Source organism: Fundulus heteroclitus, unplaced genomic scaffold, assembly GCF_011125445.2.
Source record: "Fundulus heteroclitus isolate FHET01 unplaced genomic scaffold, MU-UCD_Fhet_4.1 scaffold_81, whole genome shotgun sequence".
NCBI classification, from domain to species: domain Eukaryota; kingdom Metazoa; phylum Chordata; class Actinopteri; order Cyprinodontiformes; family Fundulidae; genus Fundulus; species Fundulus heteroclitus.
The window spans coordinates 583,871-609,811 of NW_023397263.1; the positions used below are offsets into that span (position 1 = coordinate 583,871).

The 25,941-nt window shown below is 40.9% G+C and overlaps 1 non-coding gene across 1 annotated transcript; it reads left to right on the plus strand.

Annotated features, from left to right (window-relative positions):
• The first annotated feature begins 12,800 nt into the window (after positions 1-12,800).
• LOC105923528 lies at positions 12,801-14,268 on the plus strand. Its single transcript, XR_004930469.1, has 3 exons — positions 12,801-12,878; positions 13,373-13,441; positions 14,131-14,268. It is a non-coding gene; the product is annotated as an uncharacterized LOC105923528 (transcript).
• Positions 14,269-25,941: the final 11,673 nt, after the last annotated feature.

The window sequence follows — 25,941 nt, forward strand, 5'->3', positions numbered from 1 at the left end:
TCAGATGTCTTTCCATTATATTCACATCTGACAGTTCCCTGGGAATTTCTGCAAGCTCCAGGTTGTTTGCTGCAACTAGGTTTGGCATACGTCCTTTTTTTAGATGATTATGGCAGGTGTGACAAATCCACTCTTTCCTTCTCTCATCAGGAACTGTGCACTGTTCGTTTCTGCAGCCTTCATTACAGACATGAACATATTTTCCTTTCAAACACTGTTCTACCACATCTGGCCTCTTTGTGTAATTTGACCTTGTACAGAGTCGTACTTGGTTTGGAAAAGAGGCCTTATGACAGAGTGCAGACATAAGTGGGACCAGCCTTTATATTAGATCTGAAAACTGATATGGCTTCATTGATCAGTTTGTTCTCAGCTGTCTCATATTGGTGAATCTGTCTTTGTCTGTTATCTGGTTCACTCTGACGGACTTTGTTCATCTGTCTGTATTTTCTCTTTATGTTAATTGCACATCTCATTCTTTGCATCATCCTGAATGAGAGATTTTTATTGTACCTCTTTCTCATCAGTTCTTTGTTGTGTTTGTGTTTAAGCCTGAATTCTGTATTTGCATAGCGCTGAGTAATGTAACTTTGCTGTCTTCGTCGAAAGTTTTCACTTTGTCTGTAGCGATTTAATATGTAATTTGTTTTGTCTAAGGGCAAACATATCATTTTCTCTATAAGAGTTCCTGATGTATGATTTTTGTTTTTCTCTGAATGCTTCTTTCTCTCTATAAGAGTTCCTGATATATGATTTTTGTTTTTCTCTGAATGCTTCTTTCTCTCTATAACAGTTCCTGATATATGATTTTTGTTTTTCTCTAAATGCTTCTTTCTCTCTATAAGAGTTTCTGATGTATGACCTTTTGTTTTCCTCTATACATTTCACAAGAGGCATAAGCTTCCCTTTCTTTCCTTTTTTGATTCTCTTTTGTCAGCTGAGTTTTTTTTTCTCTGCTCTCATTCTTCTTATAGTTTTTCTCCTGTCCTGTTTACTGACTTTATATGAGATTTCCTTCAACATTTGAGGACGAGTGTGGTGAGACATATCAGTAGGTTTAGACTTTGATAATGGAGCTGATTCAGTCGGTTCATCCTGGGAAACATTCTGTGCTGAGGACAATGTGATTCCAACTGGCTGTTGAGCGTCTACATCATTTGATATTTCTGATGGAACATTCTCAGGCTGATAGATGGCTCTCTGTGCGTCTGACGCAGGAACAGCTTCATCTGACAGAAGAGGTGTATCCGTAGCTGCGTCTGAAACAGCATTTCTCTGGTTTATTGCATTTTCAGTAGAAAATGACAGGGGCTTGAGTTCATACAAACAAGATGAGTGCGTGTTAAACATTTGGTGGCACGACTTTATTCTGTGAATCATGTCTGTCAGATGGGTGAATTTCAGCATCACAGCAGTACCAAAGTTGAGCAGACTGGATGGAATTCTGTTTGTTTTCCTAGCATGAGGGTCAAAATATTCATAATGGCCAGATCTGCATCTGAAAACAGCAATACATAACCCTGCCATGATCAGTAGGCCATACTGCACATTTGATGATAAGCTGCTTAAGCCTTGTTCCAGACTGGGAAGATTGTCTCCTCCTCCAAGTGATCCATACACAGACATGCGAGTCAGATCCACCTGATACTTTGACCTGCGTGCAGTCACTTCACCTGGGAGCTCATCAGTAGCCAGATGGATGCTGAGAGGAAACCTTTTTCTGGTCTGTCTGTACATGACGTCACCTTTATCCAGAACACAATCCAGCTCAGGTCTACTGATCTTTTCATTCTTGTAATGCCAGTTCAAACATGACCAGACTGCATTAATTCGGGACATAACGGACTGCGTTTCCCATGATGCAATGCGGTCAAAACGGCCACCAACTCCCATCATGCAACGCGGCCCAAAAATGGCCGCCGCCCTAACAACGGAGCGGAGAAATAACGTTACTAGGGAAAATGTATTTAATGCGGCCACGCACGACAATCTGCCTTCTTCCCTGGCGCGCTGCCAACCCGAGAAGTTTGTTGGGGCAATCCCACGCCACGTGCTCGAGTTTCTCGCTGGACCGAGATTTTTCGAAGCAAACGTTATTCCCTGCTTTGCTTAGCAGGAGGTTGACTTAAAAAGGTACTTTTAATTCCCTCTGATCAAATACTGGAAGCCGCCTTATCTCCTAGTGATCGAAAGAGGACTACGCTTTTGCTGGGCTGAGGAAAGCGACTATGAGCCCAGAGGAAGAGACGAAAGAGCCTCCTCGCCCGTCCCTGCTGCTGCCCGCTCCGGTGCATTCAGGACGCAATTGCACTGGTTAGGGAGGCAGGAGGTCAGGTTAAAATAGGTTTTGGTGATCTCATTTAATTTCTACTGCTACTAGTACTACTAACGATACTACTACTACCACTGACACTACTACTACAACTACTACTGCTACTACTAATACTACTACTACAAATTCCTTCAAATTATTCAAAAACATATACTACTGATACTACTACTACTACTGCTACTAATACTACTACTACTGATACTACTACTACTAGTAGTAGTAGTACTACTACTACTACTGATACTACAACTACTACTACTAATACTACTTCTACCATTACTACTGATACTACTACTGCTACTGATGATGATGATTATACTACTACTACTACAACTTTTACTAGTACTACTAATACTACTACTACTACTATTACTACTACTGATACTACTACTACTACTACTGATACTTCAAATTCTTCAAAAACTGATACTGCTTATACTACTACTACTGATATTCTTACTACTACTACTACTACTACTACTACTACTGACACCACTACTACTATTACTACTACTGATACTACTACTGCTGATACTCCTACTACAAATTCCTTCAAATTATTCAAATTGCTTCAAATTCTTCAAAAACTGATACTACTACTGATACTACTACAACTACTACTATAAAGTCCTTTAAATTCTTCAAATTCCTTCAAGTTCTTCAAAAACTGATACTATTACTTCTTATACTACTACTACTACTACTACTTGTCATGGTTTAGTTTTGATTCGGCTTTGGTTTACTAATATTCTCAGTTTTTCCACCTTGTTTGGGTTTTAGTTATGTTTTCACCTTATTCATTGTTAATGTTTAGTTTCCTCCTTCCCTTCCACTCAGCCTTCACTTCACTCTCCTTGCAGTCAGTCACACCTGTTAGTAATTATTCAATCGGATGCATTTCACCTGTTAGTCTTCCTATTTAAACCTCCCTCTGCCTCACTCTAGTGCTGGTCCGTCTTTTATTATCATCCACTCCATGCCAGTCCTCGTCCTGGAAGATATATTTCTGTTTTTTTTCTTTTAAGGTTAGTCCTGCCTCGTTGAAAGACTTTGTACCTCACTGTTGTTCCTGGGAAGTTCTGCTCTGTGTTCTGGTGTCTCCTGTGATCTGCTAACCTGAATAGCTGTTCCGAGAAAGCTCAGCTCTGTGCCATGCCATCCAGCTTCGTTGGACTCTCTCTCTCCAGGCTGTCAGCTCCTGCCTTCACCTGCACCCCTGAGCCTCCGTATTTCTGCATCTCTGGTTACATCTCCCATCAATCATCTACCCTTCAATAAACCTCTCAAACTTTTGTCCTGTGTGTGTGTTCATCGTTAAACAAATCCTGACACTACTACTTCTGATACTAGTACTACTAATACTACTTCTGATATTACTACTGCTATTACCCCTTATGCCACTACTACTATCACTACTACTGTATCCAAACATAATACTACACAGAAGTATGCATGTTTATTGTATAGTGCAGTGGTGAAAGTGACAGATTAACATGCTGGATGTTTGGGTTTGTATTCTGCTGCTGCAGTATTGCTTTTGTTCAAAAACGTTGTGCTCTTTCGCAGCTTATTGGTTCAGCTTGGGTTAAACTAGAAACTTCATTTACATTTTTAAAATATTCACATCAAACTTATGCTGTCTCTCATAATATATACAATACATATAATATAATATAATAGATTTTTTACTCTTTTGCTCTCATTGACATGAATGGGAAATTCATCAAAAAATGTGCATACTGCATACTTCTTCCCATTTAAGCTATTTTGCTATCAAATCGTTCAGCTCTTTTAGCATTACTGTTATATACCATGGTTATGTTAGCTTTCATATTTGAACATGTTCTAATATATTTCAAATATCTTGAACTAGCTTTTTTATTTCAGCTAGAAACTTCATTCAAATTTTAAAATGCTCACATAAAGGTTATGCTGACTTTGATAATTGATAGGGTTATGATAAATAACCTCTTTATTCTGGAAAGAAAACCAACACAGACACAAGTTTAGACTCTTCCATTAGAAAGAGGGCAGAAGTACCAGGAGCATGAGATTTGTTCTTTCACAAGCTTGTGTTCGACTGCCCTGGTTACCTCTGTCTCTTTGCCTTTATTATCAGACATCAAAGAAGGGGCCTGAGGAGTCAGGAGTTCACACCATGGGGGTTAAGAAACAAAATAAAAGGCAAGGGGGGTTTTACAACACTTCACACAAAGAGGTGTAGGATTAAGATATACAGCAAGACATTCCTTGTCTGGGAGAAACATCTGTTTCTTCCTGTGTGAAGTTAAAACAGTAGAACATTCTTTAATAAAAAGAAAATGATTACATTCACATTTCTTTAACAATAATCCTTTTAAATATTTAACTTTTTTGCTCTCTTTGAAATTAATGGGAAATTCTTTAAAAACTCTTTCTCCCGTTACCCTTGGTTTTACTCGGTAAAACGACAGCTTTTTCCAAGTCTAAGACGTCTCCTAACCATGGTTTTTAAACATTGTTGTTATGGAACGTGCAACAGCGACTCAAAGTACGCTGATAGGCCGCATTTGAAGGATGTTTTCTTCATTAATTTCCTGAAATTCAAGACTGCCAAGGAGAAATGTGTGCGCTGGGTACACTTGTGCGGTCAGCCTTCACAACAGTTCAACCCGAAAAAAAACATCCTGACCCGCAGGGCCCGGATGTTGGCTCGCGGAGGGGTTGGGGAGGGCAAGCGTTCCGGTCATATCGTTGTATCTGTTGTACGTCTAATGGCTGGTTGCTATGAGCGTTCTCACACTGTTTGTCCTACCTTAGCGGCAAGGGGCGTTGCTCATGAGATGGCGACGTCACGTGCGTATTACAAAATGTTACAGCTGCCAATTCGATTTCCATCGGCAAAGAAAGCACCCTGTTTATCAGTGTTCTACTGGTCAGTGTGTCAGTGACTAATGTCGAACGCTACAGGTGAGTGGAGCTTCTTCAGCCTCCATCGACCAAAAACCTCCCTCTGCTCACCAAAGTCCGAACGGCCCCTTAATCAGCTCTTCACGTCCACAAACCGCACACATACTCACACGCACGCGCGCACGTACGCACGCACGCACACACGCACACACACACATTGACAGGCATACACAGATATTAATAAGTGGTTTCATCCACCGTCAACTGGCCCATGCTTCCATGGCAGTCATCTAGGCTTATGTACAGGTATGGTGGGATTTCTCTAGATTACGACTCCCTGTGACAAATACACAATAGTGGTCTGTTGTAGAGTGGTCAGTCACACAGACTTTGATACAGAGGACACGTGTTTGATTCCTGATGGTAAGGGTAGATGTTTTTATGCCCAATTATCACTAATGTTTGATCACGAAGGGCTAGTTCATGACATTTCTTCTGTTATTTTTGTCAATTGTGTTACAGTTTTGAAGGTTTAACTGTTTGTCAGTTTTATCTGATTCATTCTCTCATTCAAATGAATGTAGAGTCATTTTAATTCTTCTAAATGATTGTGGTTTTTCACAGCTTACTGCTTCAGCATACTTTGTCAAACACACTCACTTGCCTTCTCTCGCTCCCTCTAACTGGTCAACAGGCTCGTGCGCAATAACTGCTTCTATTAATACAGCTTCCAGCTACTGATTCATTCTTTCTTCCTGCGCTTATCCAACAACAAAGAATGGTCAGTTCATTACTAAACATATTTCTTTATGTAACTTAGATGGTTTCACATTTCCTAATTAGGAACCCTGGCTACAGGGTTAAAATGTAAAACAAATTAATAGAATTGATACTAAAACTTTTTATTTTTATTTTGTGATGGGTTGTCATTATGACAAATACTGATTATACTAGCCGCTGTGGTCTATTACATTAACGACTGTAAAAAATAATGTCCTGTTTACTTTGTTCTCTCGAGAGGTCTGCATAAGGACCCGGCATACGTCGACCGAGTCCAAAAAAGGATGCCCGCGAAAATTGAGCGTCGGTAGCTGTTCCTAGCCTCAGCATAACGTCAGTAACCTAGCAACCACGACGATATGAAACAGCGAGCTGTCAATCCCTCTAAATGAAGCCCAATATTAATATCAAGGTCTTCACTGTAAATAACTGTACACGGCGGTTATTTTGTTCTTTACATGTCTTTATAAACATAAAACGTTTTTTTTCTTTTTTGCTTAAAATGTTCTTTTACATATTTTTTTTATCATTTATGTCAGTTTTCTTTTCTCATTCAAATGAATGTAGTGTCCTTCTAAGTGTTCTAAATTGTTGTTGTTTTTTTCACAGCTTATTGCTTAAGCGTACTTGGTCAAACACACTCGCTTGCATTCTTTCGCACTTCCTCTAACTGGTCAACAGGCTCGCGCACAGTAACTGTTTAAAAAATACAGCTTCCAGCTACTGATTAAACTTAGATGGAGTCTCGTACCTGTTTTCATATTTTCTAATTAGGAACCCTTGCCACGGTGACTTCTTTTTGTGTTAAAATGTAAAACAAATTAATAGAATTGATACTAAAACTTTTAATTTTTATTTTGTGATGGGTTGTCATTATGACAAATGCTGATTTTACTAGCCGCTGTGGTCTTTAAAATTGATGACTGTAAAAAATAATTTGCCGTTTAATTTGTTCTCTCTAGAGGTCCACATAAGGACCCGGCATACGTTGACCGAGTCCAACAAAGGATGCCCGCGAAAATTGAGCGTTGATTCCCAGTCTCAGCATAACGTCAGTTACTTAGCAACCGTGACAGTCTGAAGCAGTGAAGCACCTCTAAATGAAGCCCAAAATTAATAGCAAGGTCTTCACTGTAAATACCTGGACATGGCGGTTATTTTGCTCTTTACATGTCTTTATAAACGTAAAACGTTTTTTTTCTTTTTTGCTTAAAATGTTCTTTTACATATTTTTTTTTTATCATTTATGTCAGTTTGTAATGATTTGTGATGAAAGAACCCAAAAGTAAGCCGGACACAGAGCTGGAGCTTAAAAAAGGGGTTTATTAACAAAATCCAGGTGGCAAAAGGCAGACTCAAAAAACTGGAAGGCAAAAAACACAACAGGCACGGACTGACAGACAGGCAGGTTGAATACAAAAATAATCAGGGGCTGGAAAGAGCTTACCGCAGGCTGGCGAGAGGGATAAACTCAAGACGTTCCGGCAACAAACAAACAACTAAGGCAGGCTTAAATAGGAGGATGGAACAGGTGAGCAGGGCGGGACCAATTAACCAAAACAGGTGAAAGCAATAGAAGGAACATACAGACTAATAAAGAAAGTAAGACCAAAACTAATGCACACGAGCTGACATAAATAATAACTAAGACCAGATGACTACAAACAGACTAAGCACAAATCAAAAACAACACAACACAGAAATAAACCCTAAAACAGAAAGGTTGACTAACTGAAAATAACCTAAACCACAACAGAACATTACACAGTTTTCTTTTCTCATTCAAATGAATGTAGTGTCCTTCTAAGTGTTCTAAATGGTTGTGTTTTTTTCACAGCTTATTGCTTAAGCATACTTTGTCAAACACACTCGCTTGCATTCTTTCGCGCTTCCTCTAACTGGTCAACAGGCTCGCACACAGTAACTGTTTAAAAAATACAGCTTCCAGCTACTGATTAATTTTTTCTTCCTGCGCTCTTCCAACGACAAAGAGCGGTCAGTTCATTACAAACTGTATATCTTTATTTAACTTAGATGTGTCATGGTTTTCAGGTGACGAGCCCACATGCAGATACGATCGGGAGGCAAAGCACAGTTTTAAGATGTTTATTTTGGAAACAGGCAGATCTACGGACGGAACTACAGGCGATTCGGCAGGGTCAGAACGTCACGGCTGGAGAGTCTGCAAGAGAGAGGGAGTAAGTAACTCTGAAAGGAGAACCAGGAGAACTGCTAGAAGTTGCGCTGCTTACCATTGGGCTGGGCGGACCTAACCGGGAAGAAGTAGCGTCGAGGGAACTCTATGATTCTACTCTGCTGGTGATAGGCGGCTAGTGGCTGAGGACGGCAGATGTAACTGGCGAGGGATCCTGAGCGAGCCTCGTCGGCAATGGTTGACAGATGGATTGACCAGAGTGAACGCAGAACCAGCAGAATCCGGGAGAGGGGATCTCAGGCCTCGCTGGGTAACATCCAGGAAGTATGAGGGGAGCGCCAGAGCAAAATCTGAGCAGACGGATTCTGCCGGTCTGTTTCTTCGGACTAGACGTCAAAACAGGTGAGTGCTTCCAAGCACCAAAAATCTGAGACAAAAACAGGGAGATCCAAAATTAGTCAAAGTCAAAAGAGCAAAAAACTCACAAGCTGGTTTCCGAGAGTTGGGACAGAGGCCACGTCGTACCACGTGTCAGCGCTCTGCTTAAGAAGCCAGAGGAAGCCGCCTGCAACGAGCTGCAGGTGTGGGCCACGCCTCCTCAGCCAACTAGACACACCTGAGGAGTAGAGTTAGAGCAGAGCAGCACAGAGAACCCTGACACTACCCCCCCCTCAACGGCCGCCTCCTGGCGGCCCAGACGAAGAGGTGCTGGGTTGAGTAGCCCAAAAATCTAAAATCAAATCCTTATTCGGGATGGTTGCTGCAGAAACCCACGAGTGCTCCTCAGAGCTGCAACCCTCCCAGTCGACGAGGTATTGGTGGCCCCTACCTCGCAGACGGGCATCCACAACCCTGAGAATGCGAGGGTTCTGACTGTCCTGGGAGGGTGGAGGGGGTCCGGAAGGAGGGCACAAGTTGCTGTCCAAAACGGGCTTGATCTGGGAAACATGGAAGGTAGGGTGTACTCGGGAGTGAGGGGGCAAACGTAGACGGACGGTGGTCGGGTTAATAATTGTCTCTATCTCATAGGGACCAGTGAACCGGGGAGCAAGCTTCTTAGCGGACGGGTTGGACAAAACGTCTCTGGAAGATAACCAAACCTTCTGACCGGGGCGATAATGGGGAGCTGGTCTGCGGTGCTGGTCGGCAAACCTCTTGCTCCGCTCTGCGGTGCGAGTGAGTGCTGTAATAGTAGTTCTCCAGATGTCCTGGCAGCGAGCAATGTAGTCGTTGACGGAGGTGAAGGGAATCCTGAGTTCATCTGTGGGTAGGAGTGGAGGTTGATATCCTAAAGCAACTTCAAATGGTGAACGTCCAGTGGCTGAGGTGATGTGTGAGTTAAGGGCATACTCTACCCAGGGCAAAAACTTATTCCAGTCAGAAGGTGAAGATGACGTGAGGCAGCGGAGGGTGGTCTCTAGTTGTTGATTCATGCGTTCAGTTTGGCCATTGGTCTGAGGATGATATCCGGAGGTGAATGTGTAACGGGCACCCAGAGCAGAGCAAAGGTGCCGCCAGACCTGGGAGATAAACTGAGGGCCCCGGTCAGAGAGGATGTCAACTGGGATGCCGTGAAGTCTGAAAACATGTTTGATGAGGAGCTGGGCTGTCTGGAGGGCGTTGGGTAATTTACGGATGGGAATAAGATTTAACAAGATTTAGAAAACCGATCAACTACTGTCAAAATAGTTGACATACCTTGGGACAAAGGGAGACCTGTAACGAAGTCAATAGCAATGTGGGACCATGGACGTTTGGGGATGGGGAGAGGATTTAACAAACCGGAAGGTGGCTGGGTAGAGGACTTATTCTGGGCACAGACAGGACAGGCTAAAACATACTCTCTAACATCCTTGGTCCATGATGGCCACCAGAAGCGCCGGGACACCTGAGACTGGGTTCTAAAAATACCCGGATGGGCGGAAAACTTAGCATCATGACTCCAGCGTAGAACCTCAGGGCGAACAGACTGGGGAACGTACTTAAGTCCAGGTGGACCTGTACCTGGGTCCGGGTCTAGTAGTTGGGCCTGTCTGATCCTGTCCTCCAGATCCCAATGCAGGGCTCCAACAGTACAAGTAGGGGGAAGAATCGGTTCCGGCACCTTTTCCTGTTCAAAAGTGGCAAACTGGCGAGAAAGTGCATCGGGTTTGACATTTCTGGAGCCAGGTCTGTAGGTGATGGTGAGGTTAAATCGAGAGAAAAACAAAGACCAGCGGGCTTGTCTGGAGTTGAGTCGACGGGCTGACTGCAGGTAGGAGAGGTTCTTGTGATCTGTCCATATTATGATGGGCTGCTCGGATCCCTCTAGCCAGTGCCGCCACTCCTCCAAAGCTAGTTTAATGGCTAGTAGCTCACGATCACCTACGTCATAATTCTGCTCAGCCGGGGACAAACGACGGGAGAAAAACGCACAAGGATGTAATCTACAGTCAACCTCAGACTGTTGGGACAAAACCGCTCCCACCCCGGTATTAGAGGCATCGATCTCTAGAATAAACTGTTTGGCTGGATCGGGGGGTGAACGAGTATGGGAGCCTGGGAAAAACGAGATTTGAGTCTATTAAAGGCCTCCTCAGCCTCAGGACTCCAGATGTATGGGACCCTGGTGGAGGTGAGAGCATGTAATGGAGAGGCTACCTGACTATAGTTCCTGATAAAGCGCCTATAGAAGTTTGCGAAACCTAGAAAGCGTTGGAGCTGTTTGCGCGACTCAGGAACAGGCCATTCCACTACTGCCTTTATTTTCTCCGGGTCTGACTTCACTTGTCCGCTTTCTAAAACAAGACCAAGAAAAGAAATAGAAGTCTGGTGAAAATCACACTTTTCGGCTTTAACGAATAAGCGATTTTCTAATAATCACTGGAGAACAAGACGAACATGTTGTTTGTGTTGTTCTAGATCACGAGAGTAAATCAGGATGTCGTCTAGATAGACGAAAACAAAAACATTGAAAAAGTCCCGAAGGACATCATTCACCAGTGCCTGAAAAACTGCCGGAGCATTGCACAAACCAAAAGGCATGACTAAGTACTCGAAGTGACCTAACGGGGTCTTAAAGGCCATCTTCCACTCATCCCCCTGTCTCACCCGAACCAAATGATAAGCGTTGTGCAGATCAAGCTTAGTAAAGATCTTGGCATTCTGGACTGGCTCGAGAGCTGAAGATAATAGAGGAAGCGGGTACTTATTCTTAACGGTTATTTGGTTGAGCCCTCAAAATCGATACAGGGTCGAAGGGTCCCGTCCTTCTTGCCGACAAAAAAGAAGAGCAGAGCAGCACAGAGAACCCTGACAAGATGGAGTCTCGTACCTGGTTTCATATTTTCTAATTAGGAACCCTTGCCACGGTGACTTCTTTTTGTGTTAAAATGTAAAACAAATTAATAGAATTGATACTAAAACTTTTAATTTTTATTTTGTGATGGGTTGTCATTATGACAAATACTGATTATACTAGCCGCTGTGGTCTTTAAAATTGACGACTGTAAAAAATAATTTGCCGTTTAATTTGTTCTCTCTAGAGGTCCACATAAGGACCCGGCATACGTCGACCGAGTCCAACAAAGGATGCCTGCGAAAATTGAGCGTTGATTCCCAGTCTCAGCATAACGTCAGTTACTTAGCAACCGTGACAGTCTGAAGCAGCGAAGCACCTCTAAATGAAGCCCAAAATTAATAGCAAGGTCTTCACTGTAAATAACTGGACATGGCGGTTATTTTGCTCTTTACATGTCTTTATAAACTTTTTTTTTTTTTGCTTAAAATGTTCGTCTTTTATATATATTTTTTCATTTTATGTTGACTCAATAATCAGCTATTTAAACCATCTAAGTGTTCATAGATTTTAAAGTACAACAGTTAATGAATAAACTAAATATAATATTGGATCATGTCCGACTAAATTATTTTTACCGTTTATTCATTCAGAACAAAATATACAGCTTAAAAACCAGTGTTTCAGATTTACACGCATGGTTGCCATCTAGTGGTGAGCTGAATGAATTACAAATGACGCTATGAAGCGCGTAAGCTATTAGATACCGCTAACATCTTGTTTTGCTCTACAGATAAAACTCAACATCCCACCTGCTGCTCAACATTCACATCCTTTAAGGTTGTATTACAGACTTTATAGGACGTATGATAAGAGCATAGATTTATTTTTCTAAAGAAAAGTGCCTCATCACTATTGTATTTTTTCTGCAACATATGTTTACGTTGTAAATACATTAACAAAGTTTCATCCTCCTTTCATTATAGAATGGCACTGAAAGCTGTCCTGAATACGGCAAAGAGCGGCCCATACACGAAACCACCTCCCCCACTCCAATTTCACGTCCTCCTTGAAGAGGAGACAACAAAAGTTTTAAGTTGGACTTTTAGAAGTAACAGTGCCTTTTCGGCTTTAACCAAAAAAATAAAGTGGTCATAATTACAGATGGCCAGTCTGTGGCAAAAGTGACCCTCTTTGAGGAAATTTCTTCAAGAATTGCCCAAGGCAAAAATTACGTTATACGGGGATATACTCCCAGGGGAGAAAACCCCCTTTATTACATCTGTTTAAACAAAGACACATCCATTTATAGGAGCTCCCCAGTTACATGCAGAGATGAATTGATTGAGGAGGCAAGAGCCCTCCATCCACCATCTCTGCACGTAAACCTAGATCACTGCCATGGACACAATGGCCTGCTGACAGTCGAAGGAAATATTATAGAAGTATGTTATTTGTTTCACTACATTAACACACACATGAATCTGATTTTTAGCAACTGTACGATGTGTGCTTAACGTATGCGGATAAGAGTATGAAAGAAGGTAGCTGGATGTTTTTCTAAAATCTGAAGACATTTTACATCTTATCTGAAGAGATTTCTTAGTTCTTTCAGATTCATAGAACTGAAGAACCGTTTTCAGATAAGAGGTGAAATTCCTCTATTCAGGTCCTCTAAGCATTACCATGAACTGAATAATAAATATCCTACCCTAATTTACTTCATGTAAATCATAGATGTACATATGTGGATATTTTGAAGTGGTGGAAAAAGAATTGTTTCAAATTGTCCCAGGAATTTGATCAACTCTTTCTAACTTTTCCTGCAAGTTGAATTCTCGTGGTATTTGTGCGGTCACAAAAACACAAAAATCCATCTTGTGCCACTCTGCCTTCAACCGCTTTTTGTAGATCAATAATTGTTTTCCTTGTTATTTAGCTGTCTACAGTGAAGAAGATCCGGAGGGGTAGGGAGGAGATCCCTCTTCGTGAGCTGAAGCTGCAGGAGGTGAAACATGAGAAACTTTTGATAGAAGGACAGCTAACATTGTGTATTCTGTTGGCATTGACATAGCAATCTGTCACACATTTGCTATCCAGTGGTGCAAAATTTCACCACTGGATTAAAATGTATTTGGATTAAATAATGGAATTGTGCTGTTTATATGGGGACACAATCAAATAATCCAATCATAATGTGTACGTATTTCTACGACTTAACAATGAGGAAATATGTCACGTTTACGTTGGGGGCCCATGCGAACTTGAGTCAGTTTGCCACATTCAGTATAACTTGATCCTGACATCCGTTTACATGCTGATTTGATTATCAATTGCCATGAACCGTCCCTCTCCATTGAGCTTAATCTGATCACCATATTATGATTGGCTAGTTCATGCCTTTTTAATCCAATCGCCCCTTTATTTCCGTTACTTTTGCCCACGTGTACGTAGCTAATGAGGTTCCCAAGTTTTGGTTGATAAAAATATTTGTTGCACAAAAAAGCTCAACACAAACTGTTATCTGTGCTGTTTGTGAAAGTTCCCAAGACAGGCGATCATTTCAGTCTCTGATGACCATCGTCATCCATGGTAACATTAGAACTGTTTGAGATGCTGGAAGTTTAATCTATCTGCTCTTTGGTGACCTGTGTGTAATAAAAAGTTGTTACACATATTCTTCTATGTTATGTACAGGGAGAAACCTGTGTTTCTGTCACCCTATGGAGGGAAGCAGCCATTGAAAAGCTGGAGATGGACTCCTAGTGCAGGCTGACTCACCTACGGGCATGTGATGGTGAAGGATCGCCCCTGCAATCTACAGGGTTCAGCAAGATTGAGGTAAATTTGGACTTTCGTGGTAGGGAAAACTGGAGCGCCCGGAGGAAACAACACACACGGGAAGAACATGCAAACTCCACACAGAGAGGCCTTGCTGAGCCCAGGACTCAAACACGGGGGCTAACCCCACCATGCCACCCACAATGACAGTAATAACTGTAGCTGTTAAGAATAAATCCCAGATAACAATTTTTTTATGGCCCAAATTTGGCCCAAATGTGGCTTGCCATTTTGGAAAAGCTTTGGAATGATGTACGGCCCAAATTTGGGCCAACTCTGGCATGCCAAATAAAGAACAAATCTCAGCCAAAAGTAAGCCAAAATGGATTTTGGAATTCCAAAGTGTTGCCAAACCTACCCCAGAGAGAAGCCAAAAACCCATAACCTTGCCAAAAACTAGCCTAAACTGATCCAAAAGGATGCCATAATTGAACCAAAATGATGCCACAATATATTTTTAATTCTATTTACTTATTTATTTATTTATTCATTCATTCATGTGATAACTATGTCCTAGTATCCTAGGCTCATGTACTATTTATGTGTTATAACTGTATGTATAAAAAACGAAACAAACATTTTTATATATATATATATATATATATATATATATATATATATATATATATATATATATATATATATATATATACTTTATTTTTTTAATTAATGTCTTAAAACAATAAATTAAGGATTGATACAATTATTCTGCTGGCTGCCCTCGGCTGGAGCCTGGCAGCCGATTTTTCCTCCCCCCCTCTCGATTCCCCAGCCCAGTAGAACCACCTTTTAATAGCATCAGCAATGGTCAGATCAGTTGCTTCCAGACAGATTGGGTTACGTCTGACAGCATCTGAAAATGACATAACAAATTAAAGAAAAACAATACTGCAGAAAAACTTAATCTGGTACAAGTAACATGGCAAACAGCTCATCCAATTTACAAACTGCAATCATGATCATTAAACAGTGGTCATGAGCATTGCCAAAAGGGCATGGGAGATTAAATTCTGTTTAATTCTAATCAAGACAAATAATAATAATAATAATAATAATAATAATAATAGAATAAATAGTCAATATAGGTGCAGGATAATCCTTACCTGTCACAACTGCCCTGAGGTGGAGCTTTTCAAAAGGCACCTTGCCATTCAGGCCACGCCATGAGATCGTCTTAGCAAGGTCATTTTTGATGGCCTGTTTTAAAATGCGCCACACAGTTTCTTTTACTGTTGCCCCCCCTGCCAATCCAACAGTGATGACCTAAGTACAAAAAGAAAAAAACAACAAAATTAGGAATTCAAAATAAAAGAGTCCCATTTTCCATCATCAATTCGGCATAAACATCAATTAAAAAAAGAAATTGAAAGCAGCTCACCAGTTCCTTACGGAGGTCTGGTTGATTTGCTAGATCCTTCTCAAGTTTATACAGGGCAGGCTTATCACTCAGAGGGAAGATGGTCATGTGGGATGAAGTGATGGGAATCCCTGTGACACCACTGTTGGATCTTTGCAAATCTTGGATCATTCTGATTATGTTCTTTTGCTGATCCATTAGAATTTATTGATTTATCAGAACTTCTTTCAGAGGAGCTGAAAAAAAAAGAATTGTTTAGTTCAAATGTGTAGTTTTAAATTATCAGGGCATGTACAGTCATGGATGAAAATATTGGGACCCTTGAACTTTTTCAAGAAAGTACATGGCCCCTACAGACAATGTGGAGGTTCACAGATGTTTTGGGGTTGCTTTGCTACATCAGGCACCAGAGACCTTGTCTGCATACATGTCATTATGAAATCTAAAGACTGATAAAAATCAAGGGGCATAAGGCATTATGCAATAGAGGTTATTGTAATTTCAGTAGGACAATGACCTTAAACACCAAAAAGTAACCAGATGTGGTCCTAAAGTGGCCGTCAATGAATCTATCCAAGTCCCATAAAACTCTCTATGTGTGTGTGTGTGTGTGTGTGTGTGTGTGTGTGTATGTACAGCGGGCCTGTGTGTGTGTGGGTGGATATGGGTGTATATGTATGCGTATGTGCATGTGTGTATGTCTCTACAACTGTGTCTCTCTGGGTATTTAGGTGGGATGGGAGGGTTGGGTCTTCTTTTTTTTTTTTACCTCCACCAAGGAGGCAATGTTTTCAGTCGCGTTGGTTTGTCTGTCAGCAGGATAACTCGAAAACTTGTGCACGGTTTGGATGAAATTTTGTACAGTTGTTGGAAATGACAAAAGGAACAAGTGATTAAATGTTGGTGCATTTCTGTAGCCTAAGTAACATAAACAATGCAATTGTTACCTCCGTTTGAAATGTAGTGCTTACCGCGGTCACGTGACCAGATGTCCGGGTCGCGGTGGCTGCTGGGTATTGTAGTTGGCTTGTGCTGAACATGTTTCCCAGTGTGTGGAGCCAAATTGGTAATGTAGTTAAGCACATCCACAGCATGTAGATGTTATGGCATTGCATCAGTGACCCATGGCCTTGGCGGAGGATTGCACTCTCTCAGTGCTTCTAGTTTTGTTTTGTTTTTTCTCTTTCTTATCGCTGTTGTCGTTTTTAGCCTCTGTGAGGCACTTTTTGTTGCTTTTAGGTATGAAAAGTGCCATTTAAATCAAATTTGATTTGATTTTTGAATTGACCTGTGGCGAGATCTCAAAACAACAGTTGGGAGAAGGCACCCTTAAAACTTACTTCCACACATTTGGTCGCAGCCTCTCATGTACCCATGATAGGGTGGACTAACAGGCTGGGCTGCTGTCACTGCTCTGCTGCTGCTCTGCTGCTGCTCTGCTGCTGCTCTGCTGCTGCTCTGACCCTGCCATGTCACCATAATGTTGCTCTATTGCCTGGCGGAGGGTTGACCCCAGGTTCATTACATGCTGAAGGTGAATGTAGAAAAAAGAATATAAGAATTTTAAACCTATGAACTTGGTCATTGGTGAACAACAATGTAAGTTGTCAATTAAGCCTAAAGCTGCAAATTATCTGACATTTTAATGTCAAAAAGGTTGCTGACTGCTGATCAATCATCCCTATTCCCTGAATAATCCCTAAAGAGCTAATTTCTAACATATTTATTTACAACTAGAGATAAAATGATTATGCAATTCTATACCTGAGAATTCTGAGGCTCCTCAATAGATGAGGGGACCTCAACAAACCCACATTCTGTGTACAATTTTGTTTATGTTTTTGTTCTAGATCTTCCAATCTTTTATGTAATTCCTCTGATCTTTTATTTCTTAGTTTTTTTAGGTACGATGACATTGCTATAATTTTTCCCCTCAAAACCGCTTTAAGAGTGTCCCATAATATCGGAGGAGATACTTCTCCATTGTCATTGAGATCTAAGAAAGAACCAATTTCCTTCCGTATTTCCTGTTTGAACCACTGGTTATTAAGCAAACCTGAATTTAGTTTCCATATATTATTTCTTTTTTGTAGGCTTAGGTCCACTGTTAGGTATACAGGTGAGTGGTCACTCATGTCTATTGTTCCAATCTCACATCTGTATATTTTGTCTCTGTCTTTTGTAAATGTCAAAAAATAATCAATTCTAGTGTATACTGAGTGAGTGGCTGAATAATGTGTATAGTCCTTTTTACTGGGGTAAAAGTCTCTCCATATGTCTATCAGGCCAACTTCCTTAAATAGTATATTTATTTTTTTATATTGCTGTTCTTTCTGGTAGGCTTTCTCCCTGGAAGAATCCAACTTTGGTTGCAAACAAATGTTTAAGTCTCCTCCGCAAATCAGAACACCCTGTGTTTCTTTTACCAATATATTAGTTAATTTCTTGAAAAAATCAATATCGCTCCCTGGAGGAGCATATATATTGAATAATGTAACCAGGTTTCCCCCCAAATTGCCTCTCACAAGCACAAACCTGCCTTCTTTATCCGCCAGTTCATATAACTTTTCAAAATGTATCTTATTTGAGATGAGAGTAGCCACTCCCCTTCTATGTCCGGATCTGTATGAGGAGAAGAACAATTGGTTGAAACCCATTCTTCTTAGTTTTTCATGTTCACTTTTGTTCAGGTGGGTTTCTTGTAAGTACACTATGTGGGCCTGTTCCTTTTTCATTTTTGACAGGATTTTGCTACTTTTAATTGGATTGAGTAGACCATTAACATTAAAAGTAATTATGTTTATCTTACTGTTAGCCATGTCTGGTTGTCTTGTAGATCATTTTTAGATGTCTGATAGCAAAGCTTAACCAATCCACTCTCTGAGCAAATGTAAACAATAACTTAACCGTAAAGAAAAGAAAACAAACTTGAGATTCCAAGGTTGGGGTCCTGAACAAATGACCCTGAACTTGGCTAGGAAAACCATCTAGCCCTGGGGGAAGACCTCCCTTAGAAAAGAGGGGAGGGCCCCCAACTACGCTAAAGCTGTTTCTGTCCATTTTGTGTCCATTCCTCCTCGGTACATTTATTATTTCTCGTCTAGGTTGGGGCTAGGGAATATATACAATATCACAACGAAAATGTCCGTATTACAGAGCAGTCGAACTATCTGAGATACATTGTCCTCACAGTTTATATCTTATTGATTACTTAAGGATTATTTAGCTTACCGATTATTAATGCATCTCTTCAGAGCTCTTCTTGGAGAGAACTAGTTTCTCTTCTGAACTCACTCAGTCTTTCTCTGATACTCATCTCTCGCTCCTCTCCTGAGGCTTGTCTCGAGCCGATCTTCTTCCAAGTGGTGCGGGATAGCTGCTCAGCCAGGCTCTCCTTTGGCTTGATTAGGGGGACAGGCAAACCGCGCTCCTTCATGTCCTTCGTCGCCTCTGCCGCTGTCTGGTAAAGCCGTGTTTCCCCCTCGTAAAAAACTCGTAGTTTAGCGGGGAAAGGGGATTGGAATCTGATCTTTTTCTGCTTCAAGATCCGTTTGGCCTCCGAGTATTCTTTACGTTTCTGCAGCACTGTGGGAGGATAATCATGATCAAAATATATCGGTTTGCCGTGTAGAAGCACGCCTTTCTTCCCCCACGCTTTCCGTAAAATCTCTTCCTTGGTTCTGCTGCGGAGAAACTTAACAACAATGGATCTTGGCCTGTTGTTTCTGTCCCCGGCGGGTGGCGGAGCCAGCGCTCGGTGGGCCCTCTCTATGTCCAATTCCATAGTTGGTTCAATCTCCAGGGTGTCCTTAAGTAATTTATCCACAAAATCTCTCATCGATGATCCTTCTGCTCCCTCTGGCACGTTGTATATCCGTATGTTTTCTCTTCGTGATCTCCCTTCCTGGTCGAGCAGTTTTTCCTGTTGTTGGCTAATTAGTTCGGCCATCTTGCTCAATATCTGCTCCATGTTCTCTGCCCGCTCCTCCACCAAATAAACTCGGTCTTCCGTCTCCTTAATTTTCTGGTGTACGTTGAAAAGTTCTGACTTAATGTCATCAAACTGCCGTTTCATATCTTTTCGGAAATCCCGTAACTCCCCCAGAATTTGCGTTAGTCCTGTCGCATCAGTGGAAAGCGGATTAGCATTAGCTTCGTCAGGGAGCTGATGTATTGATGAGCTACCAGCCGTCTTTCTTTCTTGTGCCAAGTCTTCGTTCGTGGTTTTCCTATTCCCGTCCCTTTTCCCCATTCTAGACCCCCTTACAGACTCCATTTTACTCATTTTTCGTTATATTTGGCAAATAATGGGGGTCAAATTAAGATTTACTGGAGGAGTAGTCCGCTCAAGCCGCCATCTCGGGAAGTCACCGGAAGTCTCCCTCAACAAACCCACATTCTCTATTTGGCATCAGAATGAAGCGCCTGGAATTGGAGGGAGGTCTTGGGATAGCGGGGGCCTTGGGAAGAGACACAGTCTTCCTTTTCGGTGGACTGAGGTTTTCCTCCTCCTCCTGGTCTCTATTATATCTACTTGGCCTTTGTTAGAGAGACACAAAAGACACAGACATCAACATCGGCATCAGATACAAAGAATGAACTAAACTCCTAGTATTTAATACAAAAGTAAACAGAGAATATTATGTGCCCAGCAGGTATATAACACTGTTATATGAAAACATTGTCATATGGTAATTCTAAAGTAAATTGACCCATACGCATGCCACTTTTTAAAGAATGTGTGTGTGTGTGTGTGTCTCTGTGTGTGTGTGTCTCTGTGTGTGTGTGTGTGTGTGTGTGTGTGTGTGTGTGTAGAGAGAGAGAGAGAGAGAGAGAGAGAGAGAGAGAGAGATGCATAAAAGTCATACTTAAGTTTTCTTTTAGGCCGCATGTCTTGGTCGTCTGCCTCTGATGTATAGTCCGTCTGTTCCAGAGCCAGTGAAACTCTCTTACGGCACTCTAAAATACTGTCTGTTGAGTAGAACACAATTTTAGGATTATGTTTCCTTTTGACATTACTAATCAGTTCATTTTCTAAAGTAGAGTAGAGTAAACCTGAAGAATAAAATATCCTGGCGTCTGTGTGAACAGGCCATGTACTTTGGGCCTCCTCCAGCTGCTTGATGACCCTCTGAACTCCCTGGCTCTTGTAGGGAGGCCAGCTACAGGTCCCTTCCTGAAACCAGGATGTTGGGGCAACCTCCACCTCCTCATCTTTGTCAAAGCAGATGACTGAGTACATCTTTTCTGCAATGTGAGAACATAAATGTAGCAACATTATGACAGGATTTTGCTTGGGAGTGTAGGCTAATCTTTTTCTCTCTCTTTTCTTTTGTGCCCACCACCACCATTCCAGAGGACAAATAAAAATTATTCATCATAAATCTGAACATGTTATCATCAATAATCAATGACATATTGTTAAACAACAATACTAAAAGTAATTATTAAATTCCTCTGCTTTGTATCAGAGTTTTTCCACCTCCACTTCTTCATAAGGCCATGGAACCATAGGCGGTTTTAGACAGGGGCCAACAGGGGCCGGTGCCCCTGTAGAACCGGCCCTGGCCCCCGTTACGGCCCCTGTGCCGAACTGAATGCGCTATAACAGAAACCGGAACTGATTTGCCGCCACGTTTCACGGGGAATGTTTAGAGCGGTGCGCGCTCACTTAGGATTTTCTCAACACGACAACAAGAAAGAAGGATAGCATTTACAGACGACTTGGACGACGTGCATGTAGTCAGGGACCATCCCATTGATTAGATCAAACAATCGTAAATCTGCTAGAGGAGATGAACCCTTTATGCCCAATATAGTCTTCTGTTCTATTTCAGCTATTTTTCCTATTTCTACTGTGGTTTTATGATTTCTATCACTTGGCTTTTCATCAGGACATGCGTAAACCCTTGTATTTCCTTTCCCTTTTCTTATTTGCATTCCAGGGTGAAGGCAAGCTCCACTTACCTGACTCCGCCAGATAGATTTGCTCCGCATATCCATCTGGAAACCTTCCGTTGAAGTAATTTTGGGAAGGGGCAAAAATACTGGTTAGCTGATTGGCCTATGTTGGTGATAGACGGGCCAAATAAACCAATCAGATTCATCGTCACTCTGTTACGAGCGACGACGAAAACACAACCACAAGCCAAGCTACTCTTGCTGCTGCAGGTAAAGGCTCATTAGCTCAGCAAAGAAATACTCTGTAATTCCGATAAAACTTGCTCGATAGCCACGCTAACGCTAGTTTCATCGGCTGAAGCCGCCATGTTCTTTAGACTGAACTGAAGCGCTTCCCGTTGCGTCACACCTCAACCCGCCTCAAAGCCAACGCTGATTGGACGTTCGTTTGGTGAACGGCTCCAAATTTTCTTTAACGGAGAGTAGCCAGACTGATCTGCGAGTGAAACCTTGAAAGCTCGCGAGATCAGGATGGTCTCACGAGGCTAAAGCTCCACAGCCAAACTCACCATTGAACTGCTTAAAGTTCTGTAGCAGTGGCCTTGCTACTGCATCACACACACAACACAAAGTGTGCACTTTTATGTGTCTCAATGACTGGTCACAAGGATCCTGCCACTCAAAACCAGCTTGAGAAAGATTTGTACACTCCTCAACAAATGGTTTAAAGAAGCAAGCCATGTCTGGCTTCTTGGATTCAAACCATAAGGCACATAAAAGTACATGTTTATCTCTACTTTCAGGTGGTATCTCATTAACACAACACAATATTGGCCAGATGCTAAATTTGGAGGACTGAAAAACTGGTACACCATCAGAATTGAATGTGAGCGATAGAAAATCCTCTTTGCTGTTAGACTTTAAGGTCTGATACAAGCTGCCATCACATATGTCCTTTATGACATGCCTCCCACTGACATCTGCACGAAAACATAAATCATGCATACCATGGTTCTCAAGAATATCTTTCAGCTGATCCTTTAATGGTATACTAATGAAAAAATGGCCTTCCTCTAAACTGGCTTGCACTGTAGTGGATAAAGAACATGGCACACATGTGAGCATTTCCTCTGGAGTCTGTGAAGAACCAGTGTACTTAGTACAGACTTTACAGTAATGATGTTGCTCAAACTGCTTAGTAATATCAGCAAATGGTTTCTCCAGAAAATACTTGCTTCTTGGAACTGCAGTGGTCCCAGCAGAATGCAACTTCAGCAGTTTCAGAAGGTCCTCCATTAATACTCCTGTAGTGTTGTGCCTCAGTGCAAACGAAAGAATCGAGATGATGCTTTGCTCTTCTGTTAGTCCGTGGGAGGAGTGGACATCACATTTTTCTTGAGGACAATTCTCCTAAATGGGTGAAAAAGCACTGTGTTACAACTGAGCATTTGACTTCACATTTTGATTTAATTGTTTTTTTCCACATAAACTAAGTATTAGGTCAGTAAAACTCACATTGCAATAACTTTTTTGTTTTTACCTTATGTTACAACAAATACACAACATAACTTCACTGAATGTAAGCAGAGAATTTTGAGACAGTTCAAGAGATGTTTATAAAATGTAAACAGCTCTGTAAAACATTTAAAGCTACCAATCTTAATCAAGGATGAAAACAAAAGGCAATAAAAAATGTATGTACATTCACTAGAGTTCCCTCCCAGGATTTTAGATTATCCTGCAGTCCTCCTTCCCTCTACCACTTACTGTTGTTCATATCAAGCAATCTGCAAGTTACTCTACACAACTGATTTTACCTCTAGTTGAATAAAGATCCAGTGTAAAAGATGTTACCGTGTAATTTTTAATATTTTAATCATTCATATCATAGTGCACTGAAAAATATAATCAATTCTTAATATATTTTAATAATACACTTCCTATAGCCTATGTAGACTACTTTTAAGAAGTGAAAAATACAAACAACATTAGATAAAGTTGGCCAGACCACAGCCTCACAAATGTGATGTCATCTTTAAGCTGTGATTGTCTCTCCAAGAAACTTCAGTATAATGCAGAGTGGCGTGTATAGAATGAAAGATATGAGCATAAAATGAATGTGTACTTGTAGAACAGTGTACAAAAATGCATTGCTGTTTCAGGAGATATTAAAGCAACATTTTGGGCTCCAATGATTAATGAATCAATCCTACAATGTAATTAACCTTAAATCTCACCTGTACCACTGTAGAAGATTCTGCTCTTTGATCTTGTCTTTGTGTAGCACTAGCATCTTCATTGTTGTCCTGAGAAGGATACAAATAAACCACTTGTTACAGGGAAAGACTGATGGAAGGGGAAGTGATTATTTGACATTGAAGTTTTGTCTTACCTCTGTACTTGCAAGTACTGTCTGACTGTAGTCTTCCTCACTTTCCTAAGAATAACATGAAAGAACAGACAAGTTACTGCAATTTAAGAATGATAAACACATGAAAAGTTTTGTCTGAAGTTTTGCCTCACCTGTGCCACTTTGAGAGGTCCTGCAATCAGCTCACTTCTTCGGGTGGCATCTTCACTATCCTGAGAGGAACATGAATCAATTAGTGAATAGATAAATGAATTACAGATGTAACAGATATGATCTAATATGAGCACTGGGATTGACTTTGACAATTCACACAGTGCAGAAGAGACTTTGTATGCAGTGCACATGCAACGAGAATGAAAGTAAAACTGCCGAATCTCCTCATTGTCAAAGACAAAGAGAATTTCTCTTTTGGAAGGGCGGGGGGGGGGGGGGGTCTTACCCTTGGACCTGTGAGATGAGTTTCTGCTCTCAGTTCTCTCTGGGTATAATCTTCGTCACCTTCCTTTAAATCATACAAATAACTCGTTTCAGACTTCACACAGCTAAGACATGAAGGACAAATGAGTAAATTGCACTCACGTGTTGTTGCGTAATGTGCTCCCCAATGTCAGTGAAAGCTTGGTTGATTTTTCTAATAAAACAATGAGCAGCAAGTTACAGTTACTTTCAAAAAAGTGTTGACAATAGCTAATATTAGCTGCATAAAACAACAGTGCGCATAAAGTCATTTTTGGTTAAATATAAAAAGGACATATTTACTCAGAGTCTGTCTCTCATTTGTTTTGGTCCTGTGAACACACCAGGTGTTTTTGGCAAGGTATCTGTCGCTTCATTATGGACAATATTTATGATAAATTTGAACTTTATTTTAAAGATGTTTTATTTGGAATCACAAAATATAAAAAAGAAATTTCTGAACATTTCTTCTTATGTAATCTTTTGTTACTGTTGGCCAAATTTTATATCCACAAATGTAAAATAATTGTGACTAAACCCTCCTGTATTTTTTTTTAAGGAAGCAACTACTTATTTTTCTACATTATCCTCCTCCAATAATAAAAAGGCTGCTAAAACTATAACTTTATACTCTAAATTTAAAGTATTTATATAATCCCTTTATATTCTTCTATTTATTGTTACTATTTTTACTTTTATTTAATTACTTTTTATTTTATATTTTTTTTCTTTTGCTCAAACCCATGGTGATTGTTCACTGTAAATTGTTCCTTTTTCGGTATTATAAAACTTTTTCTAACAAAGTTTATTAAAAAACAACAAAAAAAAAAAAAAACAGTGCGCATACCTTTTTTTCCATCTGGTCAAGGTACGAGTAGGAACATTTTTCCGCAGCCAGTCTCTTTCAGTTGTGTCTGATGTAACGAGTTTTCTTTTCAGCATTGCTGTAGTCAGTTTACTCTATTTTCCGTGGAAAACTGCTAAAGCTATCGAAGCTAAAGCAGTCAGTGGTGTAGATGACGTCGTAGTCCAACAAGTTAAAACGTTTGCTTTGAGCTCTGAGGGCCGTAATTTGTTAAGAGTATGGTCAAACATCAGGAAACACCAATCACAGGTAAGGTAGGGCGGGCAATCCCACAACGCACTTGGCAGCTCAACGCGAGACCTTGAACGTGGTCACGCGAGATTGTGTGATCTAAGGAAGAGCGGTAAGTTGCGGTGGTCCGTTAATGCAGCATCTTCGCCTTGTGTGCATCTTGTAAAAGATGGAAACTACGCGGAGGAATGCACCTAATGTTAAAGGTATGTACTTTTCAGTTTATTTGTTATATTCAGTCTATGCATTACTCATATAAGGCTTGCTAAAAGTGGTTAGCTGAGTGCTAACCACACCGAAACAAATGATGACCGTTAAGAAAATTTTCAAACTTGATATGCGTAAGCCAGACACCGTACAAATATTTTACATTGTGGTATAATATTTTTTTTCCCCCAGGAGAAAGCAATGACTGACGTCAATAAATATCAGTAATTTCTTTCTTCTTTTGTTCTCTTAATTACTTCAGAACACAAGGAGAGGAAG